Source organism: Camelus dromedarius, chromosome 9 (assembly GCF_036321535.1).
Source record: "Camelus dromedarius isolate mCamDro1 chromosome 9, mCamDro1.pat, whole genome shotgun sequence".
NCBI lineage: Eukaryota > Metazoa > Chordata > Mammalia > Artiodactyla > Camelidae > Camelus > Camelus dromedarius.
The window spans coordinates 16,125,599-16,151,253 of NC_087444.1; the positions used below are offsets into that span (position 1 = coordinate 16,125,599).

Here is a 25,655-nt window from a genome sequence, read left to right on the forward strand (position 1 = left end):
TTAAAAAATAATGCTATATATTTGAGGTGCTTCCCTCAAACAGGGTAGGGAGGAAATATTAAATATAGCTGAGAGCCAAACCCCAGCAACCCAGGGGCATACCCAGGTTTTATGGAGCCAGAATTTATATAGATTTTGGGGGGGGGAGAGGGAGAGAATCTCTTAAAGGGAAAAAAAATACCAAATCGTGACTTCAAAATTGCTGGACACGTCCTCATGCAAATGGGTCCTGTTACTTAAGCTTCGTTAGCTCCATGGTATATCTGCTTCGCTATCAACAGCTTTAGGAGGCCATTCTGTTCCACTCCCAAACATTGATCAAATATCTGATGGGTTACGGGCCATGAGCAGGATCCTGGGGATGGACACATGAATGAGATGAGACATAGCCCCCGCCCTCTAGAAATTCACCATTTAGTGGAGGAGATGGACAAACGGGCTGTTGTAGAGCTACAGCAGGAATGCAAGGATGAGCTCTACCCACAGGGGTGTGGGGGCAGAGAAGAGGAGCACCTGGCTCACCAGAGGGCAGGGGGGTGGAGGGTCTTCCTGGGGGGTATGCATAATATTTTGTGTCCCATGAAGCTGCAGAACCTGTCAGCTGAAAGTAGAAATGCTCAGAATGGCAAACTCAGTTCTTGCAAAAAGTCTCATCACAGCCAAGATAAACAGCTTACTAATACCTTGAGCTCCTCCCCAGGGTAAATGACAACCTTGCTAGGGACCAAACTGTGTACTCTCAAAATTCATATGTTGAAGCCCCAACCCTCATTTTGACTGTATTTGGAGACAGGGCCTTTAAGGAGGTAAATAAGGTTAAATGAGGTCAAGTGGGTGGGACCCTGATCCAGTATGACTGATGATGTCCTTATAAGAAGAGGAAGAGACACCAGAGATAGGTAGGTAGATCTTTCTCTTTCTCCCTTCCTCTCTCCCTCCTTACATCCCCGGCAAACCAGGAAGAGAGACCTCACCAGAAGCCAAATTTTCCAACACGTTATTCTTGGACATGCAGCCTTCAGAATGGGGAGAAAGTAAATATCTGTGGTTCAAGCCACCCAGTCTGTGCTGCTTTGCTATGACAGCTGAGCAGATGAGGCAAACCTCCAGAGCAACGCAGTCAGTTTCTCACTACACCTGCCCCAGGCAGGAGAGCTGGGATCAGGGCGGTGCTGCCCTGCCTCCTTCCATGTTTCCCGGGGAGATACAAGAACTGTGGCTGGTGTTCCTAGAGCTTCTTGGACCCTCCTCCTTCTTCCTGACACATTGGTCCCTTTAGGCTATGCTTCCTTAGAGACATCCCCCCAAGGGTCATGTCTGTAGTTAGCGAATGATTCTCTGCTTGTGGATTAAGCAGGTAGCCTAATATTGCTGAACAAGTCTTGGCAATACATAGAAATATCCCAGCGTGGCCGCTGTCCTGGGTACAAGACCCCAGACAAATCAACTCCTCTGCTGAACTGTGAAGTGAGGAGATGGGCTAAATCATCCCCCAGCTCCCTTCTACCTCAGCGATTCTAGGATTCTAAGCTGTTATCACTCTCAGGGGCTTCTGAGGACTGAAATGCCACCAGGTCCCACAGGAGATAGGGAGGTACTTCTGGCCAGGAGGCCTTTCGAGAGGTCTTCACATCACCCCTGGGTGCACAGGTGACTGTGCCACCTACTCAGAATTCTCAGTGTCTCCTCCTGCTTTTTAGCACTTTTAAAGCCACAAATGTACTTGGGGGAGGTGGGAATTCAGAATCAGGCAAGAAATGGTTTTTTTGGGGGGTGTAATCAGGTTTATTTATTTATTTTTAGTGAAGGTGCTGGGGATTGAACCCAGGACCTCGTGTATTCTAAGCATGCGCTCTACCACTGAGCCAGACCCTCCCCTGAAATTTTTTTTTATTGAAGTATAGTCAATGTTGTGTTAGTTTCTGATGTACAGCGTAGTGATTCAGTTATACATATATATTCTTTTTCATATTTTTTTCATTATAGGTTATTACAAGCTATTGAATATAGTTTCCTGTGCTAAACATACAAGCTTGTTTTTATCTAGTTTATATATGATAGTTTTTATCTGCTAATCCCAAACTCCTATTTTATCTCTCACCTGACTCCACTTTCTCCTTTGGTAACCATGTTTGTTTTCTATGTCTGTGAGTCTGTTTCTGTTTTGTAAATAAGTCCATTTTTGTCATTGGGGAGGGGTTCACATATAAGTGATAATCATATGTTTGTCTTTCTCTGTCTGACTTCCTTCACTAAGTGTAATCATTACTACATCTATCCAAGAAATATTAGAAAGTCTTTTCCCAGCTACAGGAGGAGCCTCTGTTGTGTACCTCCTACTTGGAAAAAAATAAAAACAAACCATAAAATGTCAGGGAGGAAGCTGCTGAGTGCTGTGTCCTGAGTGTGTGGCGCAAGGAAGCCTCTTAGAAAGTTTGCCAACCTCACCTTCATTTCGGCACGGGGATTCCAGTGCTCTATGAGCTAGCAATAGCTAACACCCAGCTCTCTTGCTGTGCCAGCCGCCATGCTGGTCAAGGTGGCAGACCTTTCCAGAAGCAGAGTCTGAAACCAAGAGTCTCTGAGGCCACGTGGAGGTAGGAGCCATTGCTTGCTCCTTGTTCTTCTCTTATAAAATCTACAGTCTGTGCACCTTAGAATATATATAAATTGAAATTATATTGGAGTTGAAAGGTACTTCAAGGTCAAATCAAAGCCTAATGGGATACAGCCATTCACTTGTTGGCCACTTACCAAAATGATTTGGAATTGTGCATTTTTTCATGTGCATCTCAACCCCTGATTGATTGCAACCTCTGAATGACCATCTATTACATTTGTGTCTCCTCCTTGGTGCTTGTTATGTTCATTGCTGAGTATGTTTTCTGATGCTGCTTTGGACACCAAAGCTGTGGGAGTTTTTCACACCATGTTCCAGTTCTCCAACACCAGCAACGTCACTCAGTTCTGACACGAACTTCCAGAGTTAGTGTCCCACAGGTCTGCCTCCACCTCAGACAACAGGCAAAACGAGGTGCCCTGGCTACCCACACCTCTACCTGGCTAACTGCATATCTGAGAGTTCCCACAACCACCACCCTCCTCAGGTCCCATAATTGGCTAGAATGACTCATAGAATTCAGGAAAACACTATTTACCAGTTCATTATAAGGGATACGACTTAAGAACAGCCACATGGAAGAAATATATATGGCGAAGTATGAGCTGGGGGTTGGGAGGGTGCGTGGAGTTTCTTGTGTCCTCTCTGTGTTCATAGCCCTCCCAGAACATCAGTGTGTTCACCAGCCTGGAAGCTCCCTGGGTCCCCTTGTTTTTGTAAGTCAACTCCAAGCCCCTCCCCTCCCTGGAGGTCAGAGAGTGGGGCTGAAGGTTTGGTCTTTCTGGTGACCAACCTCCATCTTGAAGCTACCTAGGGGCCCCACGCTGAGTCACTTCATTAGCAAAAATTCAGGTATAGTGAAAAGGGGCTGTTTATAAGTAACAGGAGATGCTCCTATCACTCAGGAAATTCCAAGGGGTTTGGGAACTCTGTGCCAGGAATTTAAGCTAAAAACTAAACATCTATTTTTTATTATACCACAATTGCACATAGTAGGTTCTCAGTTAAACCTGTATCAGGAAATTCCTTAACTAACTTGGAATATAAGAAGCATACTTAGGAACTAAATATGGTTAAGGAATCCCCTTTTCCTGAAATCAGAAAGTCTTATGGAGGACCCTTGTTGCTGTGAAAGGCCCCCCTGCCAGGAGAATGTATGCTGCCAATTCCACACACAGACTTGAATTTGGTGAGAGAACAGATCAAACAGAATACACTTTGGCCATTTTTGGTGTTGTTGTTAGAAACCTAAATTTCTTATTCTGGAGTTTCCATAGATTTAAGTAATTATGAGGCTCCCTGTCTATTCCTTATTCTCTGACCCCTGCATTGAGGCCTCAAGGACTAACAGAATAACAAAAAGCTGAAGCTAAGTACAGGGCCCCTGGCACGCCTGCAGCTGAGAAGTCTGTCATTTCCAATACGCAAGAGCTCGCCAGAAGCTGCAGCTAAGAGCCAGTGGGCAGTGGGGATGCACCAGCACCAGGGAAGTACCACAGCAGGTCAGCAGGGCTCTGCCGGCCGCAGGCATCAATTATGCAGGAGGATTTGGCTGCCTTTCAGCAGCGCCTTTTTCCACCTCCCAAGGGCTCTAGCTTTAGCGAGCGCAGCGGCCCGTTCTCCCTGAGATGGTGGACTCAGAGAGGACCGCCTGGGCCACCCCAGCTCCCCGCAGCTAGAGTTTCTCACCTGTTGTTAACTGAAGCTGAGATTATCTAAGGAAGGACAGTTTGATGTTTGGAACTCAGAAATTCCTGAATTCTCAGCTGAGGGACCTCAAGAGATTATGCTGGGCATTCACAGTGTTCATGTTTGTATCGAGAAAAGCTGATGCTGGAGAGGTTCCGTTTAACCCCTGATTCAGTTTCCATCTGTGGGGCCAGTAGGTTGACCTGTTATTTCTGCAGTAGACAGAGGCCTGGGTGAACCTGAAGTTTCATTGCCCCATCGGTCCAGTGTGATTCTGAAATTGGACTCTATTTATGTGATGACTACTCCTTCCTCATCCTCTGTCCTACCAAGGCCCAGGGCAGGAAATATCAGGGGACCAACTATGATGGTTTGCCTAGGACTGAAGTTCTGGGACACAAGACTTTCAGCGCTAAACCCAGGAAAGTCCAAGTTCCAGACGAACTAGAATGAGTTGTTCACTCTAGGAAATGGACTGACCTGAAAGAAATATAGTCCCAGATAGATGTTTATAAAGCTAGACTCAGAGCCTGGTTTTGTAAGCAAGGTTGTTATACTGTTTTCTTGAATTTGGCAACAAGTAACATGTGGACTTACATAAAGATGAATCTCTATAGCAGTAAAGAGGTTAAACACAGAGACTCCAGGATGAAAAATAATCCACAAAAATGTAAGGTTTATGAGAGCAAGAACCATGATTTCTGTATCCTTTTCACTTACTACAATGCATAGGACATAGTAAGTGTGAAATAAATATTTGCTAAAGAAATGAGTAAACAAAAAGCTCCAGTTCTGGCTCTGTCATTACTAGGTGTGTATTAATCAAGTGAATGAACTTTGTTAAGCCTCTGTTTCTTTATGTGTAAAATGGGGATGATAATAATTAGCCACTTTATAGCTGTTATGGGCTCAATCGTATCCGTCCAAAATTTAAAGGTTAAAAAGTCCTAACTCCCAGTACCGCAGAAAGTAACTCTGTCTGGAGATAAAGTCTTTAAAGAGGTAATTAAGTTACAATGAAGCCATTAGGATGGGCCTTAATCCAATCTGATTTATAAGAGGAAACTTGGACACACGGAGAGAGACACCAGACAGGCACACACAGAGGAGAGACCACGTGAGGGCACAGCGGGAAGACAGCTGTCCGCAAGCCAAGGGGAGGGGTCTCAGTAGAAACCAAACTGGCTGACACCTTGATCTTGGACTTCTAGCCTCCAGAACTGTGGGAAGATTCACTTCTGTAGTTTAAGCCTCCTAGTCTGTGTACTTTGTTAGGGTGGTCCTAGCAATCTAATACAGTAACAATTAAAAGAAATAACACACATAAATCACCCAGCACGCAAATGCTCAGTAAAATTTCTTGTTCTGATTACTATTTACTATTAATAAAAATATCTGCACAGGGCACCAAAGAAATAGATAATATGTACAAAACCATAGCAAAAGGATCTGAATTGTTGTCCGAACTTTAAGGTGCATGTGGATCACCCAAGGATCTTGTTAAAATGCAGATTCTGATTCAGTGGGTCTAAGGTGGGGCCTGCCTGTGAGCCTGCATTTCTAACACTCTCTGAAATGATTCTCAGGCTGCTGCTCAGAGGACCACAGCAGGCAACACTCAAGAAATAGGTTGTTTGGTCCCAAGGTGATTAAAAACTATGTGGATACGTAAGACACAAAACAAAATACATCAAGAGGCTAGAAAATACTCTCTAAACTGCATCTTAAATGGATGCATAACGATCAGAGTTTACAGTACCATTTAAGTGAATGTATAATTCGGGGCCATAGAGTGAGGTGCTCAGGCATGTGAAGTTATTTGGAGAATCCTGGGAGGAAGGAAGAAAGGTAGGCACTTGATTCCAGGGGAAATGAAAATGTTCTCTGTAGGAGAACCTCTCTGGACTGAAGCAACCTTAAATAGTCCACTTGAGGTTGCATTCAGTTCTTTATTTCCCTATCCAAATAAGGCCAGGAGTGGCATTTTGCTTCTGCTTTGAAGGGGTAAGGGGAGGAAGGCATGGGTGTGTTTATAGTACTGTTTGCCACCAGCTAGCTAATGTTTGGTTTCCTTATCTTTGGAGAGTATAATGGGTGTTGGTGCCAGCTTGGAGGCTCCCTGATCTATGTCAGACTCTAAAGTTATTAACAAAGTTATCAGGAGGTAGGTCTCCAGGTGGGCCTGCAGGCGGAGCTTTAGGAAGAGGGCCTGGGGAGGAGGAAGCACAGACTCGGCCTTGGGTTACTAGGCAACCTGTGACGAGCATCTTTAATAGAGCCTTTAAAGCCGCAGCAGGGCTCATTGCTCTAACTGTGCCCCAGGAAGTAGTCTCTTTGGGGAGCCCGACCACACACAGGTCAGATCTGCCTTGTCCCCTGAGCCCCAGGAGTTTCCCTAGGGTAAGCAAATGCGGCTCCAGTAACTCAGGGAAGCTTCTGTTTTTAACATTTTTCTAGAGTTGGAGGCAGGAGGATGGATTGAGAAGGAGCACAGAGATCTCAGCCCCTGAAAAGTTGGATTCATCAGCTGATATCTAATATTCTTTTGCAGGGATCCAGGTGTCTTGTAAGGTAAGGGATCACGATGACCCCTGATGGTAATTTTCCCCTGAATAGGGGTTTGAGGACCTCATTCAAACTGTAGAATCAACATTTTTGTGTTTAGATGAGGAGCTTGGATTTTGGAAACTCACTGGCTGCTTAGTCAAGTCATTGAACTTCATTAAAGTCTTCATTTTTCATCTTTACAAAATAATAGAACTCATTTCCAAGTAAATCATGGATTAAGTGAGAAATAAAGCGTATAAAGTGTTCCGCTTTTCTTCTAATTTCTTCTTTCTTTACCCCACTTAATCACATTCATTTCCATGATCCAATTACAAGACGTATAAAGGCAGCAGGGGCTGTGGCTTACTTCCTCTTCCCCCTCTCATCCGAAAGCCTACTACAGGGCTTCTCAGTTAGATAAAATCTAAATGAGCATCTTCTATTTGCCAAACAAAAGACACAGTCCTTGCCCTTAAGGAGTAACAGTCTCTTAGAGGGAGACAGAGGAGGCAACAAACAAATACAATGGGGTGTCCTAGGCGCCCTGACAAATGTCTAAATGAGCAGAGTGGCAAAGCATGTTTACCTTCAGCCCGGAGATTTAAGAGATAAGAAAAGTGTTCAGAAGCTTCCAGCTTGGTGGACATGTGGAGATTTGGGGAGAGCAGCGCCCTTGGAGAGGGTATGGAAGCATCTCGTCTTTTCCCCATACTTTGCCATATGCATCTCTTCCATCTGGCTATGGATAAGCTGGTGTAGACTCCTGGCTCTCTGTCCTTTCCAAGGGCCTGATTGGCCCCAAAGTCTTGGATATACATGTGCCTGGGCTCCTGCAAAAGCTGCAGACAGGCCAAGTGATCTGGGACAGACTAAGGACAAAACTCACTGCACAAACCACCACCACCACCACCACCACAACATTACACTTTTTATTATCAACCTGCACTGATCAAGGAAGACAACAAACTGGCCAGGACTTTCAGGGACAAGCTATGCACCAGTATCTGGTGCAGTCCTGTGGAAAGGAGGGCTTAAGTCCAATCACCTCTCTCCTAACAAAAATAAAGGAAGGCATCGGAGTGTCTAAGCAGACACAACAGAACTAGAGGTTGATTGAGTGGAATTCAACAAACATTAGTGGGGAGGGTATAGCACAGTGGTAGACTGCATGCTTAGCATGCTTGAGGTCCTGGGTTTGATCCCCAGTACCTCCAGTAAAAATAAATAAACCTAATTACCCCCTCCCCTAAAAAGAATACATCCTTCACTAAAAAAAAAAAAAGAAAGAAAGAAAGGAAAAGAACAAACATGAATTTGAATGACTATTATGTGGAGGAAGGTACTGAATCACTATTGAAAATTAAGAAATGGAAGCAATTTAGTCTAGCAGGCAAAATGACTCCAGTACACAGATAAAATAAAGCTGAGAAGGATGCATGTTAAAAAAAGAAAACAGAAAGAGAAAAAAAAGTGTTCAGCAAGGATGTGTTTGAGCTGAGTTTTAAGAAAAGAGAATAGGTCAGGTGTCCCAGAATATTCCTTTAAGTGTGGACTTGTGTGTGGACACAGAGTGGAAAGGAACGGATGGAGGGCATGGGTCAGTCACCAAGCAGAGAGGGAACTCTATGCAGAAACAGGCAACAGCCTGACTTGTTCAGGGATCTGGAAGAGGTCTGGAGTTGCCAGAGTGCGTAATGTGTGGGGGAGGTGGTAGAGCATGAGATACGGTTACATAACGAGATCAAGGCCAAATCACAGATCATCTTGTAAGCTATGGTTTCAGAGGTCTGAACTTGACCGAGGGGCAACAACCGGCCAATAAAGGGGTGTGGCATGATCAGTTGTCTGTGTAAGAGCATTTTAGCAAAACTTTTTTCTTTAGCTGCAAAAACAATTTCTTTTCCATGGGAAAAAAATTAGAGAACAGAAGGGAAAAAATCACTTATAATCTCACTACCCATTCACAAATCTTAATGTCCTGGAGTGTGTCTTCCAGAAGAAAATAACAGGGAAAGAGAGCTAACACGTACTGAGTACCTACTGTGTGCCAGGTGCTTTCCGGAAGTGATCTCATTTAATGTAATACTAAGGTTTGCAGCACCATGCTGGCTACAGCCAGAGGGCTGTGAGGAGGGCCACCAAGGAACTGGCTCAGCCTTGCATAACTAGGTTACCTAAGCTGAACATCTTTACTGAAGTCCCCACCTAATATCTGCATCTCCAGGGCCCAAAGCACAATGTACTCCATTGGGCTGATGAGATGAGGCATTGGAAGATGGGAGGAGAAGTAACTTTGGGAGGAGGAGATGTGGAGAACAAGTTGTCCTTGAGATGTCTATGAGATCCACGGGAGAGAAATCTGGGCTGGAACTGAACATTTTGGAGTTGATGCTTAAATAAGAATTAAAGCCTTGAGAAGGTGAATGTGTGTAGGGAGAGAGAAGAGAGAAGACCAGGGACAGAGGCCTGGGGAATGACAGAATTTAAGAGGCAGAGCAAAAGAGATCCCACTAGGGTTTGTGAAAGAGGTTCAAAGAAGAACAGGAAAGAAAGACAGCCTAGAATTTAAGGAGTGCCCAACGGCACAGAGGCCAAGCAAGGTGAGCAGTGGAGAGAGAACGCAGGGTTTAGCCATTTATCAGCAGGAACTTTGCCAGAGCATCTCATGAAGGGGGTGGGGGAGCCTGACTGCAGCAGGTAGAAGAATGGGTGGAAAGGGACAAGGGATATAGGCAATGCTTTTGGAGAGCTTAACTGTCAAGGGAGAGGGCTTTTTGTTTGATTGATTTGGTTTATTTTGAAAGACTGGAGAACATAGCATATTTTCATGAGAGAAAGGTGACAAGAGAGGCTGAATATAGATCCTCGAGAGGAGAAATAACCAAGAGAGCAAAGTCCTAGAGTAGTTTTTCTCAACCAAGAATAATCAATGCCTGGAGATACTTGGGATTGTCACAACTGGACTGGGGGCATTGGCACCAGGTTCCAGCTGACAGAGATCAGGCACGCAGCTCAGCATCCTGCAAAGTACAGGACAGCGCCCTCCTCTGCCCGGCAGCAAAGGATTATCCGGGTCAAACATCAATAGTGTCAAAGTTGAGAAACCCTATTCCAAAGGAAGAAAAAACATAGTAAGAACCCAAGTGATGGGACTCGCTGCCATCTGATGTCATTAAATAAATATTTCTTGAATAAATAAACAAATTAAAAATTCCATCTGGAAGCTCTAAAACTTAAACATGGCATGAGGAACTTGAATACTGCGTGGATTCTACAGTCTCAGAGATAACATAGGCTCATACTCTTAAGTTTTGAATAAAGCGATGCTGCCTAGAGAACTAAGGAAGGCTTGGAAGACAGGGACGGCAGAAGGAAATTGACATTTATTGTCTTCCATATGCCAAGCACTTTATATTGTTGTATTGCTTAATATTTATAACACTCCAGTGAGCAAGGTATCAACTCCATTAACTAGAGAGGAAACAGACTCATGGAGGTCAAGTCAATTTGTCCAAAGTCAGCTGTCTAGTGAAAAATGGAGCCAAGACTTAAACCCTGTTATATCTCACTCTAAAGTCCAAGTTCTCTCCACTCTGCTATGCTGTCTTCATGCTATAACCAAATCAAATGACATCTTAGCCCTGAAGGACGAGGAGGAATTCACCAAATATGGGAGAAGAGAGGAATAGGGGCTTTCCAGGTGTTGTGGAGCACGTGTAAAGGCCCTGTGGTGTGAAACAGGTGAGGCTGAAAAATGGTATGGAGCCAGGGCAGGGGTGGAAGCTGACACAAGGGGTAGGTGAGTAGTGTGGCCACCGCACAGCTAAGCCTTTTCTAGAAGTCAGCAGTTCTTAATTCTAGTTCCTCCTGATGCTAGTCAACCAACTAGAGCCTCCTCGTTCTCTGTTGTACACGGCTTTCCTTTTTCCCAGTGTTACATTTTCCATACTCCATGCACAGGGGTACCTAAAAATTGGTTTAGGGTTTAGTAAATCTTTTCCTCTTCTGCGGCAGCAAAAACGAACTATGCAACTGACAAATCCCTTGACTAGACACGCATTTTACGCAGCAAAATGAGTTATAGATTAATTTGGGAATTTAAGCACCTGTTAAACAGCAGTGGGCACACAATTGCCCAGAACATAAAACCAGGGCTGTCAGGGAGCACCTCTAGCTTGTTAACTGTAATGCCAGATAAATGTCATCCTCTGCTCAGGCTTTTTAATAGTTTCTTAAAAAAATAAAAATAAGAAGTACTCAGTTGTACTTCCTAAGGCATTTCCTGTTTATAGGGCGTGTGTTCTAGCAGCTGTGTTAGAAAGTGTGACCTAAGGGCTCTTGGATCAAATTATCCTTTGAAGCTACTAGGTGCCAAGCTAGGGGATTACTCCCACGCCGGCCAGAGCCTGGCCTCCCTGCCCTGATCTTGATGGTGCTGAGTTCCTGGCTCCTCCAGTCACACGGTCCTATAACGGCTGCAAGGAAATGAAGGGTGTGTGGAGGTCTGGAATCTACTCTGTCTCCATGAAATGTATCCTTTAATTGGAAAGGCGGGAAAGAATGATTTTCACAAAGTATTTTTCAGAGAGTTCTATATTTTCCTGGTCACAGAGCAGAGGTTTTGAGGCACAGATTACCACTGGTCCTCTAAACTTTCCCTCTCTCACCCACCCCCAATGTCATCCCTGCTCGGGGAAAGGGCAAAAGGGCAGTTTTCATCCCAGATTGCTGAACACATGCCCAGTTAGTCTCTGGGACAAGGAGTCCACCACTGATGGTGATAGGTAAATGTACATGCTTACAAAAAAAAAAAAAAATCCCTCCTTAAATGCAGTCAATTTAAACACATTTATTACTTTTAGGCCACTAATGCACTACTTACCATTTTAGTATATTAAAAAATACCCAGTCAGCCTGAAAGAAGTGAATCTCATTTCACACAGAAAAAGATTAATGTGTAAAGATGTCCATTGCAGCATTATTTACAATTGCAAAAACCCAAAAACATCCTAAATCTATAATCACAGGAGAATAGGTTAACAAAAAAGTATGCTACATTCACAGTGAGATATTATACAACTATTAATAATTATACTTAAGAATATTATAACAGAAAATGTTTACATAATAATGTTGAATAAGCAACTGTATATACAACTGATTTTTTTTGTTTTTGAGGTACAGTTGATTTACAATGTTCCGTTAATTGCTGGTGTACAGCATAGTGATTCATTTATACATATATATTCCTTTTCCTATTCTTTTTCATTATAGGCCATTACAAGGTATTGAATATAATTCCCTGTACTATACAGTAGGACCTTGCTGTTTATCTGTTTTATATATAGTAGTTAGTATCTACAAATCCCAACCTCTCAATTTATCCCTCCCCACCCCCTTCCCCACTCCGCCCCCAGTAGATGTTTGTTTCCTATGTCTGTGAGTGTGTTTCTGTTTTGTAAATAAGTTCATCTGTGTCCTTTTAAAATTTTTTTTTAGATTCCACATGTAAGTGATATCATGCAGTATTTTTCTTTCTCTTTCTGTCTTACTTCACTTAGTATGATGATCTCCAAGTCCATCCATGTTGCTGCAAATGGAATTATTTTATTCTTTTTTATGGCTGAGTAGTATTCCATTGTATTAATGTACCACAACTTCTTTATCCAGTCATATGTCTATGGACTTTTAGGTTGCTTCCAAGTCTTGGCTATTGTAAATAGTACTGCTATGAACATTGGGGTGCATGTATCTTTTCAAATTAGAGTTTCCTCTGAGGTATGTTCAGAAGTAGGAATGCTGGATCATATGGTAAGTCTATTTTCAGTTTTCAAGGAATCTCCACACTGTTTTCCATAGTGGCTGCACCAAACTACATTCCCAGCAACAGTGTAAGAGGGTGCCTTTTTCTCCATACATTCTCCAGCATTTATCATTTGTGGACTTTTTAATGATGGCCTTTCTGACCAGTGTGAGGTGATATTTCATTGTAGCTTTGATTTGCTTTTCTGTAATAATTAGCAATACTGAGCATTTTTTTCATGTGCCTATTGGCTATTGGTGTGTCTTCATTGGAGAAATGTTTGTATAGGTCTTCTGCCCATTTCTGGCTTGAGCTGTTTGCACAACTGATACGTTGACTGAGAAAAACGCATAGAAAAAAGATCGGGAAGCTTGGGCCAGTGCTTTGGATCCATTTCCATCAGTTCTCAGAGCTACTTGTCAGACCTCAACAGCCAAAATGGTGAAGCAGGTGGAGAGACAGTATGCTTTTCAGGAAGCCTTCCACACACAGGAGACAAACTAGAAGTAGTTGACTTCTCAGCCACGTGGTGTGGGCCTTGCAAACTGATCGAGCCTGCTTTTCATTCCCTCAGTAAAAAGTGCCCCAATGCCATGTCCCTTGAAGTTAATGTAGGTGTGGATGACTGTCGGATGCTGCCTCTGAGTGTGAAGTCAAATGCATGCCAACCGTCCAGTTGTTTGAAAAGGGACCAAAGGTGGGTGAATTTTCTGGAGCTATAAGGGAAAACTTGAAGCCACCAGTAATGAATTAATCTAATCCTGTTTTCTGAAAATATAACCAGCCATTGGCTGCTTACAGTGTATAATGTTTTTATTCACAAAAAAGAAAGATCAGAAGGATAACAAGATACACTACAGACTGACTTTACTATGAAAAAAAGCAAAACCTCTCCTACACTGGAAACATTTAAGGATAAAAAGAGATGCAAAGAGGGGGAAAAGAGAGGAATTGGGTCTCTCTGAATGTCTCTTCATCCTCCTAATGCCTTTAGAGCGATTCATTTATAAATAGGGAATAATTTATAACAGACTAGTGTGACTAGTGACCAGAATGCAATTATTTGGTAAGAATAAGAACAGTAGCAGCTTTATAACCAAAACAAAGGAACAAATTTTTTAAGAATCTTATTCAGTTAGGGTACTCCTACTGCTGGCCATGAAATTCTCATCACAAGAGTCTGCAGCTTTCCACTGCAAAACTATAAAATTAAATACCTTTCATCTTTATTTTCACACTCTGTACTCTATTTTCTTACCAATTTTAGGAACCATGGGAAGTAAAAAGAGCTGGCTTCTATGATAGTGTGGATCAGAAGGATAAGGAAGGAAGCGTTCACTCTCTAGTTACTCTGTTTCCATATGGTAGTTTCATCATTTGGACAGGATGGTACCACCACTGTTCTTGGTTGAATCTCCCCTTTCAGGTTTGGACACCTGCTTTCCTTAACTATCCCAGCTCCCGGAGAGGACTAACAGTAAGCAACTTGTTTTTTTTTAATGTATTGAATAAACTATGTCACATCAAATGATAGATTGCTATCTGAATCTATTTTAAAACTGCCTTATAGGTCTTGAAATTCTCTTGAGACAAATTAAAAGGGACACTGAGATTGCATGCTCTATGAAATATTTAAACCGTAAAACCAGCAAGGCCAGTGATTAAGAGGATTAAAGAGATATAGATGATGGGCATAAATCAGAAGCGTGTTGTCAAAGATTAGTAGTTACGAAACCTGTTTATCATCCTTCCAATAGGAAAAAAAAAATTGTAGGGTTTTTAATGGAGGTCTGGGCCATTAAGCCATTACATAATTTTTATTTTTTCTTGCTCCTTCTGCCAGAGGCTCAGTAATACCCTCTGTAGTAAATACATTTCCTCTGCCTCTAACAAGCTGTGTGGTGCAATCCTGAGCCAGCCCCTTACCTCTGGGGACTCAGTTTCCTCATTTGGAAAGGAAGGAGTTCATTCTTATAGGTCTGATATTCTGTTTCTCTAAAAGACAATGTTTAGATATTTCTAGGACAGCCATTCTAAGACACATTTAATTTAAGACACATCTCTATTTTACGTATCACTAAGGGAAAAAAAAGTCCTGCCAACTAAACTATGACACAGTTCCTGCCTTAACCATAACCCTGTGTGACCCGGGAATCTGTCACACCAGCCTCTCATGACTTTGAAATACAGCACAGTTCTCCCTGCCCTAAGTTGCATTGCTTGGCAGCAATCTTTTGTGTATGTATCAGGAACAAAATGTAACACAATTTTATTTGTTTGTGGGTATTTTTTCTTTCAAGGGTCCCAGACAACACTTGGTTCTTGTTTTTTGCGATAACATATGGAATTGTGGTAATTTCTCCGGTGGTAAATATCTGCTTCACTGAGGTCAGATTCATGTGCCACTATTTTCATGCCTTCTGCAAATACAATCACTTTTCATTACAAACGCCAAATGATAGTATAATTTTTTTGTAATTTAAACAGCAACCAAGCTCAACATGTTATTACCAACACTGTACTTAACTGAAGTAATGACAACAGAACAGCTGAGACTAAGTTCGAGCCTGGACAGAGCATAGCAACTACATCATGACTGCAGCCTGGCTGACATCCGTGTCAGCAGTATCCCGATTGATTTCAGAGATAGTAAGATACTGGGGGGAGGTGAGAAATGTGTGTTTCAGAACTGATGAATCGAGATACGTGTTCTTCACCTCAGTGATGAGGGTCTGGCACACAGTGTTCAATAAATATTTTTAGGTTGTTAGGGGATCAGGGTATAGCTCAGTGGTAGAGCGTGTGCTTAGCATGCACAAAGTCCTGGGTTCAATCCCCAGTACCTCCACTAAAAAAAATATTTTTAGGTTGTTGAAGAAAGGGAATGAAAGGGGGAATGAATAGACACACAAGTAGATAATTGCGAATGCTCAGAAGGCACCTCACTGCCTTCTTTCAGATTGCTTTTTACTTGGTGGCAAAATACCACCAAATATATTATTCTCTGTACTTAAAATATTTACTTGAAGGATGGGGAGGTGTATAGTTCAGTGGTAGAGTGTGTTCTTGGCTTGCACAAGGTCCTGGGTTCAATCCCCATTGCCTCTGATAAGGGAAAAATTATATATACATATATGTGTCTGTGTGTGTGTGTGTGTGTATGCTTGAAATATGTCATTGAAAGAGTTATCAACTGTCTTCAAGGGGTTAAAAAATGTTAGCTAAACAAAAACTTCAGTATCAAACCAAATGTGATCATTTACACTAATTAGTAATTTTTGCTCTGAATCATCAGAGCTGGCTGGAATTGAGTCTCCCAGTCTTCACTTAGGACTTGTCAGCTGGTCCACATTCCTAATTTTTTTTCCCCAGCACCTCTTATGCCTCCATCAAGCTGTGAAACTCTGATGCCCACATGGAAAACTCATGTCACACGATCTCACATGTCCCAGGCTCCTCAGCACCAGCGGCTTGCCCCCTTATCTCCTCCAGCAGCCTCCTCCCACCCTCTTCCTCATGTTCCGTATATTTCAACCATTCTGTAACATTCCACCTATTCTATTTAATCTGTCATCCTTCTCAACAGCTCTTCCATCTTTTCCTTGTTTCCCCAAACCCTCCACGCCTTCATTTTCAGTAAATCATCTCACTTTCCATCTTTGGAGAAAATTAAAGCCATCAGGTTGGAACTCCCTGAGCTCCCTCCCCAGCACCTAAAAAATTAAAAACTCTAATTCTATCCTTTCCTCCTTCTCTCCTATTTCGGGGTGACGTTTTCTCCAGTTCCAGGTTAATCCCTCCATCTGGTCTCTGCCTCCTCCTCAGGAAACTCTTACTCTACTAATCATTTCCATCTCCTTGATTCTGAGCTGCTCCTTCACTTTAACTTTCCTGACAGCATATAAATATTTTCATCCCTTCTCTCTTTCAAAACAACTTTTACAAAAAAGATACAAATTTTATTTACAAACCAGAAATAGACTCATGGACATAGAAAATAAACTGTGGTTACCAGTGGGGAAAGGTAGGAGGAAGGATAGATTAAGAGTTTGGGATTAACAGGTACACGATACTATCTAAATAATAGATAAACAACAAGGACCTACTTTATAGTACAGGGAACTATATTCTGTTTCTTGTAATGAGCCGTAATGGAAAAAAACCTGAAAATATATATATGTATGTATTTATGAACATGTATCACTGAATCATTTTGCTGTACACCTGAAACTAACATTGTAAATTGACTACATTTTAATAAAAAATAAGAATTAAAAAAAAAAAGCCTTACACTTCCACACATGCTCGTCCCTCCTAGCTCTAGCCCTTTCTCTTTCCCTCAAAGCCAAGTCTTTAAAGTCCACTTATTGTTGTCTCCTCTTTCATGTCGCATTCACTTGACCGCCTACTGCAATCAGCAGTCTGACAACTGTCCTTACCATACCAATGACACTGTTCTCTAAGGTCACCAGTGCCCTCCATGTGGCCTAGCCGTATCTCACCTCACCCCTCTGTAGCACTTAACACTATGCAATCACCCTCCTTGACATTTCTTCCCCTTTGGTTTTTGTGACACCGTTCTCTCCTCCTTTTTCATACTTTGTCTTTTCTACTCTTCATTCTTTTACAGGTAGCTGTCCAGTTTTCCCAGCACCACTTATTGAAAAGACTTTTTCTGTTGTATATTCTTGCCTCCTTTGTCATGGATTAAATGACCTTAAGTGTATGGGTTTATTTCTGGGCTCTCTGTTCTGTTCCATTGACCTACGTGTTTTTGTGCCAGCACCAAGCTATTTTGGTTACTGTAGCTTTGTAGTATAGTCTGAAGTCAGGGAACCTGATTCTTCCAGCACTGTCCTCTATCTCAAGGTTGTTTTGGCTATTCAGGGTCTTTTGTGTTTGCATACAAATTTTAAAATTATTTGTTCTAGTTCTGTGAAAAATACTATTGACATTTTGATAAGGATTGCACTGAATCTGTAGATTGCCTTGGGTAGTATGGTAATTAAAACAATATTAATACTTCCAATCCAAGAACACAGTATATCTTTCGCCATCTGTCTGCATCATCTTCAGTTTCTTTCATGAGTGTCTTATAGTTTTCTGAGTACAGGTCTTTTACCTCCTTAGGTAGGTTTATTCCTAGGTATTTTATTCTTTTTGACACAATGGTAAATGGGATTATTTGCTTAACTTCTCTTTCCGATAGTTCTTTGTTAGTGTGTAGAAATGCAACAGATTTCTGTATATTAATTTTGTATTCTGCAACTATACCAAATCTTTGATAAGGTCCAGTAGTTTTCTGGTGGTGCCTTTAAGATTTTCTGTGTATACTTCTTCTTTCCCAGTTTGGGTTCTTCTTATTTCTTTTTCTTTTCTGATTGCTGTGTCTAGGACTTCCAATACTATATTGAATAAAAGTGGTATGAGTGGGCGTCTTTGCCTTGTTCTTGATTTTGGAGGAAATGCTTTCAGCTTTTCACCATTGAGTATGACGTTAGCCATGGGTTTGTCGTATATGGCCTTTATTATGTTGAGGTATGCTCCCTTATGCCCACTTTCTGGAGGATTTTTTCATACATGGATGTTGAATTTTATCAAAAGATTTTTTTGCGTCTATTAAGATGATCATATGGTTTTTATTCTTCAGTTTGTTAATGTGGTGTATCATGTTGATTGATTTGCTGGTGTTGAAAAATCCTTGCATCTCTGGGATAAATCCCACTTGGTCATAGTGTATGATCCTTTCAATGTATTGTCATATTTGGTTTGCTAATATTTTGTTGAGGATTTTTGCATCTATTTTCATTAGTGATATTGGCTTGTAATTTTCTTTTTTTGGGATGTGTTTGTCTGGTTTTGGTGTCAGGGTGATGCTGGCCTCATAATGAGTTCAGAAGTATTCCTTCCCCTGCTATTTTTTGGAATAGTTTCATAAGGATAGGTGTTAGCTCTTCTCTAAATGTTTGGTAGAATTCTCCTGTGAAGCCATCTGGTCCTGGACTTTTGCTTATTGGGAGTTTTTTAATTACTGATTTAATATCATTATTGGTAATTGGCCTATTACTATTTTCTATTTCTTCCTGGTTCAGTCCTGGGAGATTGTACTTTTTTAAGAATTTGTCCATTTCTTCTAGGTTGTTCATTTTATTGGCACATAGTTGTTTGTTACAGTCTTTTATGATCCTTTGTATTTCTGTGCTATCAGTTTTAACCTCTTTTTCATTTCTGATTTTATTGATTTAGGTCCCCTCCCTTTTATTTTTTAATGATTCTGGCTAAAGGTTAATCAATTTTGCTTCTTTCCAGAGAAACAGCTTTTAGTTTCATTAATCTTTTCTGTTGTTTTTTCAGTCTCTATTTCATTTATTTCTGCTCTGATCTTTATGATTTCTTTCCTTCTACTAACATTAGATTTTGTATGTTCTTCCTTTTTCAGTTCCTTTAGGTATAAGGTTAAGTTGTTTATCTGAGATTTTTCTTGTTTCCTAACTTAAGCTTGTATCACTATAAACATCCCTCTTAGAACTGCTTTTGCTCTGTCCCATACATTCATGTTTTTGTTTTCATTTGTAAACTACCAGTTCAGCTTTTTAAAAATAGCTACAGCTGTGTAATTAGATTTTCTATTTCTTCTTGAGTCAATTTTGGAAAGTTTCTTTTTTCTAGGAAACTGGCCGTTTCATGTAAGTTTTCAAATTTAGTTGCATGAAGTTTATAAAATTTTTTTATTTAAAAAAAAATTCTTATGTAGTGATTTTCTCTTAATGTGTCAATTTTACTACACACACTTTTCAAAACACCAGCTTTTTGTTTTCTTGGTCATTTCTAATGTAACTTTGTCTTTAATTTAATTAGTTTCTCCTCTATAGTATTTCTTTTCTTCTTTGTGCTTTGTATGCTGTCATTTCTTTTTCAAGTGTCTTAAGTTGGACACATGGCTTATTAATTTCTAGTTTTTCTTCTTTTCTAAATAAGTATTTTAAAGCTTTTGTAAATTTCTCTACAGCTTTTGCTATATCACATGAGTTCAGAAATATATCTTATTATTTAGCTTTCTGTACTGTCTGATTTCAGTTAAGATTTTTTCTTTGATCCCTTAATTATTATTTATTCCTAATGTTATTTAGAAGTGTCTTTAGATTTCCTAACTTATGGAAGTTGAAGTGAGTTTTTTAAAATGTAAGTTTTAAAGTAAGGTGTTTTTTTGTGTGTGTAAGATCAGAGAATGTGATCTATGTGATACTGATTTGTCATTACCTGGGCTAAGATGGTGGCATGATGCCATCAGAGAATTTAAATCCTTTATCTTTCTGCTCCATCATCCCAATATATGACTTCCATAACATACCTTTTTTATATTTTACACTGTTTCCAGGAAAATGGTTTGCATGTAGCAGCTGTTGGGTACAACCAACTCTTTTAACATACCATGCTGCATAAGAAGGAATTAACAGCCCAAATTCAATAATCATGAGATTTGTCATGAATTAGTCCTCCCTCTGTTTTCATCAGCTTCTTTCTCTCAGAAAGAGCTCAGAATCCTCTTCTGGAATTGCTCCATCTCATGCCCCAGCTCTGGACCTGAAGAGCTGCCTCCCACATTAGGAACTTAGAAAATATTTATCGAATTAAAGAATGCATAATTAGAAAGGAATGAATATCTCCCAGCATGCTAAACTTGCAAGTCCCAAACTAGAAACGGATGGCGAATGTCACAAACAGTAATTCGAGACTCTTATTAAGAGATTGGAACTAGAACAAGGCAGGCTTACAGTGTAAGCAGAAGAGTCATGGACTGCATATTCTTGGGGGGAAAATTTAAGGAAAATTAATTTCAAAACAACAACTTTCTGGAAGCCTCTGAACAATATAGACTCATGAATCTTCTGGCTGACCTATCACTTACGATGATCCCATTGTTCACAACATAAGCAGTGTCTGTCTACTCAGGACAACAGCAACTCCACATCAGATATCGTCCACTAAGCAGATCGAGACAGTTGAGCCAAAGGCACACGGTTACTGGGGAGTGGGAGCCTGAAGCTGAGGGCAAATATTTTGGATTGCATTTTGTAGGTGGTGCTTGGCTGCCCTGTACGTGCACCCTTCCACCTTGCTTTGGCCAAGTCAACACAGCTTGGGTGTGGTTGCTCATAAATACTCCCGAAGAGCAATGACGATTCTTTTGGATTCCTGAACACGCCATCTCCCTGTGGGAGATCTCTGGGGTGTGTGTCCAGGCCTCTCAATGAAGTTTTAATCAAAGCACTGTTTCCTTCCCATTGTTGCTTTTGGAATGGCCTTGTTCTCTGAGTCCGAGCTTTGACAACAGCACCTCCCCTGAATTTTTCCATAGCAGCTCTTGGATTTCTGCCCCATCCCCTCCCATCTGCACACCCCCATTTCCTCTCTTCTCTGTTTTGGCTCTGTGTGGTTCTTCTCAGTAAAGTGGCTGAAAAGTAATGAACCCAAAATACCTAAGTAACAAATGAGTCATCACACTTAACAGCAAAGCTCTGAAGATCAGCGGGTGTGTTGGGGAGGGTAAATAGCAGAGGAGGTGGCTGCCCAGAGAAGGGGAGAGAGAGAGAGAGGGAGAAAAATAGAAACAAAATGAACGAGTTGGCAGAGGTGGCTGACAGCAGCTGAGTGGGCGGAGGGGGCAGGGAACTTGGTTGGCTTGCAAAGGTGAGATCAGCACTGTGGCTTGTCACACCCTGGCTGACTCAGGCTAAGTGCAGCCCTCTTGGGAACTGCTAACACTGGACTGTCTAGTAAAACCCGGCTGGACAAGTCATCTGACCGCTGTCATCTTTGGTTCACAAATTCTGAGTCCTAGGGCTTGGAATTCTTTGTCCTGGTTGCTGCAAGGCTGCTAATCAGGGACCCAGTGATATTGCTCTAGGGCCATTCCCTTTCTGGTCATAAGGTAACTGGGTGACAAGAGTCAGGACATAGTTTAAATGACTTCTTTGTACTGTTCTGTTTGTTGGGATTCTTTCGACAGCATCATTTTCCCAAAACCTTATCTTGAAGCATAATAGTGGAGCTGGATGGCCAGCTCAAGGCTAAGGCTCCAGGCTGCGCTGGGAATGAACAGCATGAGCAACAAAGGCTGCAACTCTGCTGAGAGATCTGGGGACGCTGCCCCACCAGGATCGGCGTGGCTTGGAAGCCACAGGGCATGTGTCCTGGTAGCTTAGGACGTGACTCCTACTTTTTCTACTTTTCTACGTAAAAGTGGAGTTGAAGAGGCTGAGCCCTTGGAACATGTCTAATGATCTGATATCATGGGGATCTGCATGGCCAGCCCACAGTCCTTCTCCGAGACTTTTAAACTGTCACAAGAAGCCAGAAAGAAAAACCACATGTGCACAGGACAAGGGCTACCGATATATCCAGGACTGTTACTGTGGCATGGCTATCAGGAGAATCTTTTAAGGGAAAAAAAAAGTATAAAATGTCCCCTGAGATAGGCTGTCACAGATCATGAGGATGACTGGATTTGCTCACAAGCTGTTTGGTTCTCGTTTTAGGTCAAAACCAGGAAGTTTGGAGACTACCTTAAAAACAGAGGAAAACAAAATAAGTTGCTTCGGGTTTTTAAGTGTGCAGCCGTGTCCCGCTCCACTTGAGTCTGCAGTGGGCGCTGGAATCAGCCTTTGGTTTCATCTTCCACAGCCAGCCCCACGACCCCGCATCCTGCAGAAGAGCACAGGCACACGCCATGACCTGGAAAGAGCAAGGCTGGGCAGCGAGAAAGAAAACATTACAGTCCCTATAAAGAAAGACCAGAACCCAAGAGTCGATCAAAGCAAACTTTCTGATCCCCATTAAGTTCCTGAAAAAGGCTCCCTCTTCTCACTTCAACTTACCCTCAGCTGAGCCAACCGGTGAATTACTAAAACTCCTCTTTGGAAATGATTCGTAGAAGTCATCTCAGGGAAGTCCATATTCTTGGCCTCAGAATTCTTCATTTCAAAATGAACAATATCATCTTTTTAGGATGATATAAACTATATACGTTTGTTATAAAAATAAAAGTAGAAACAAAAATGCTAGCCACAGTTCTAACACTCAGAATGTTAACGTTTTAGTGTGTTTCCTTCCAGTCCTTTCGTAGGCATAGATTTATTCTTTTAACACCTTTGCTTTCAATCTGTATATAAAATTTTGGACACTGCTTTTTGCTAAATATCTTTTTCTGTTATCATATGGAAAATTATAAAACCATAATTACTAATAGTAGATATTTACTATGGGTTGATAACCCATAGAGTTACCTTCATCATCCCCTATGTTTTGGACATTACATATGTTTCCAGTTTTTAAAAACCATGTCTTTATTTAATTAATGCACAAAATACAGAGATTTGCACATTAGCCCCATCACTTAGCTATGTGGTAAATCCTAATAGTATTTGGGTCGGTAACTGAGCACTTTGAGAGGAATCTATAGGACCGACAATCAGATGGAGCTGCCAATCAGATTTCTTGGGGGAATCTACTCCTCTTGCACTAAGACTAAGGATTTCTGGTACAGGAGTCTTGAAGGACATAGAAATTGCTTAAGGCAATGTCTCCAGCATCTAGCTGTGTATTTCTTGCCGAATGTGGCCCTGAAGTTCCATCTCCAGCCCCGTATTTTCAAACACCTTGGAGATAACAGATAATCCTTTTAATGATTGGAAAGAATAGTGAAATAAAGGGCAATAGTGAAATCAGTGTGACAAGGCTGAGGACCTCATTTTGAAACATTTATCTTACTCTTACTCTGATTCCTTATTGAAGCATTCTGATGTCTTGTGGGCTTCCCTGCTTGGCGGGGGTGGGGTGGGTATGTTTCAAATTGCAGAGTTAGGGCAGCAGAAGCAGGAAGAGTTGGCTGTAGTCAGGATAAGCATAGTCAGCTCTGGGTATAAATTACCATTTACCAAATAGCTCATAGTTGTATGGTGATCATTAACTATTTCATGAAAATGCTATTTTCTTTCAAAGGCAAGTCCTGCATCATATAGAATACAGTCCCTAAACATGATGAAGGAGCATGTGCTTCATGCTAATCACTTTTTAGGGCTTATTTCATTTAAGAATCTCAAGCATCCAGAGTTAAGGGCTATTTTCCCAATATGAGGCCATTAAACCATAGAAAAGTAACGTAACTTGCCCAAGGGGACATGGCTAATAAATATTGGAGCCAAGATTAGAACTCAGGGCTGATTTCAAAGCCTGTGGTCTTTGCGATAGATCATGTGGCCTCTCTTGTTAACCCTGAGAAACATGCTTGTAATAACAAAAAAAATGAGTTAATACTTATTGATTTAAGGTGAGGCTTTTGCTGAGATCCAGAAGTCATTACAGCATTCTGTTGAGAGACCCTAAGGACAACTCATGAAGCCAAGTCCATCAGTGGATAAGGAGCCCTCCCATGGGGTGATTTTAAAGACCCCGTGGGGGCTCTGACAACAGGAGGCCACAGGGAGCTTCTACCCCCCATTTTCTCCAAGGCCAGTTTTTGGGACATATTATGGTTGATGGATATAGAGACTATTGATTTACTGCACCTTTTAATAGCTGTGTAATAAAATGACTAGCTCATGAGATGTGTCTGTTTTCCCACTAGACTTGAGTTTTGTGAAGTCAGGGACCAAACTTGTTTTCTTCATTGTTATATTTGCACTCCTAAGGCAGTGCTTAGTCAATAGTAGATGCCCAATAAAATCTGTTGAATGAATAAATGAAAATAATATCTAACCAAGATGAGGTCAAAGGTGTAAACTGGAGTTAATGATCAACTCCCCAGATATCGATGTGTTTCTCAGAATGTGTAGTCTGAACTGAGGTGGCCCAAATCAGGATTGGTCAGGGAGTGTGTGTCATCTGTTTCCATTTGTTAATATCCATGATAAACTCCTGGTCATAAGCATGAAGCCATCTGACATGGGAAGAGAAGTGTTTCCTTTTTTTTTTTCCTGCCCTTGCAACATGGAGTGAAGATAAACTCTTCTTCTCCTCTCCTTGATTCTGCAATCAAACTGGATTTATGCTAAGCTTATGAAGAAAGTCCCTCCTATGGAGAGTGCTTGCAGCATTCTTCCTGTTCCCCAAAAGGGAAAAGTGGGGCTGAAAGTGCCCATTATGCTCAGTCATTAAGCAGTTACTGTTGTGCCCAAGAAACAAAAAGCAAGAGCCTTACCAGTGAATTTTGTCATGATCCTACATCTCCCCAATGTGTAAACTCCAGGAAAGTCCAGATCCCAGTAGGAACCCATCTGCTATGTTTCTAGTACGATACTCTTCTGTTTATATTTGCTCATTTCTCTCACAGAGTGCCAGAAGAGAAAAGTGATATTTTAAAAATTCATCTGCTAGTATTTATGCAAACACACTTCTCTCCAAGTGTGGGTTGAGTAATGCAAGGAAAGCAGATGCAAATCCTCCAGCGGATCACAGTGAAACTAACAAAGAGGAGGGAGAAGGTAAGGTGTACCCACTTTAGACGATGTGAAGAGCAGAAGCCAGGAAGTGTCCTCTGACCAGCCACATGTGACAGGAAGACCTTCTGGGTCTTGAACCTCCCCAGCTGGAGGCTTATTTGAATTTGTCGATGAATCTGTCAGGCTTCTCCTATGCACCAGCCAGTTAGGGGATTATAAAAGTTTAAGGTTCCTGGTTGAGGATATAACAGTAAACCTTTATAGAAGAACATGCTCCTGATCTAAGGAGAAAAGGGAAGAAACGTTGGTTGAACTTCAATTATCTGCCCAACCCTTTGCCAACTGTTTCACACACAGCATCTCATTTCATTGACAGCTATCCTGTGACACTACCATCCCCGTTCTTCAGACTCAGCCTCACAGTGGCCATAGAACTTGTTCAACATCATATCACTTAAGTTGTCTACTTTGAAAATCCATGCTCTTTCCCCCATGTCATATATAAGAAGCTTCCAAGGCTTAAAATTTAATATTGTATGTGTTTGGAATCTAAATG

General features: G+C 41.5%; 1 long non-coding RNA gene and 1 pseudogene across 1 annotated transcript; one reads left to right on the top strand and one right to left on the bottom strand.

Annotated features, from left to right (window-relative positions):
* Positions 1 to 13,046: 13,046 nt before the first annotated feature.
* LOC105102040 (thioredoxin-like) lies at positions 13,047 to 13,418 on the top strand (annotated as a pseudogene).
* Positions 13,419 to 22,250: 8,832 nt separating this feature from the next.
* On the bottom strand, positions 22,251 to 25,061 carry LOC135322159 (uncharacterized). Its single transcript, XR_010382525.1, has 3 exons — positions 24,859 to 25,061; positions 22,538 to 22,633; positions 22,251 to 22,409 (listed from the first exon to the last, which is right to left on the bottom strand). It is a non-coding gene; the product is annotated as an uncharacterized LOC135322159 (long non-coding RNA).
* Positions 25,062 to 25,655: the final 594 nt, after the last annotated feature.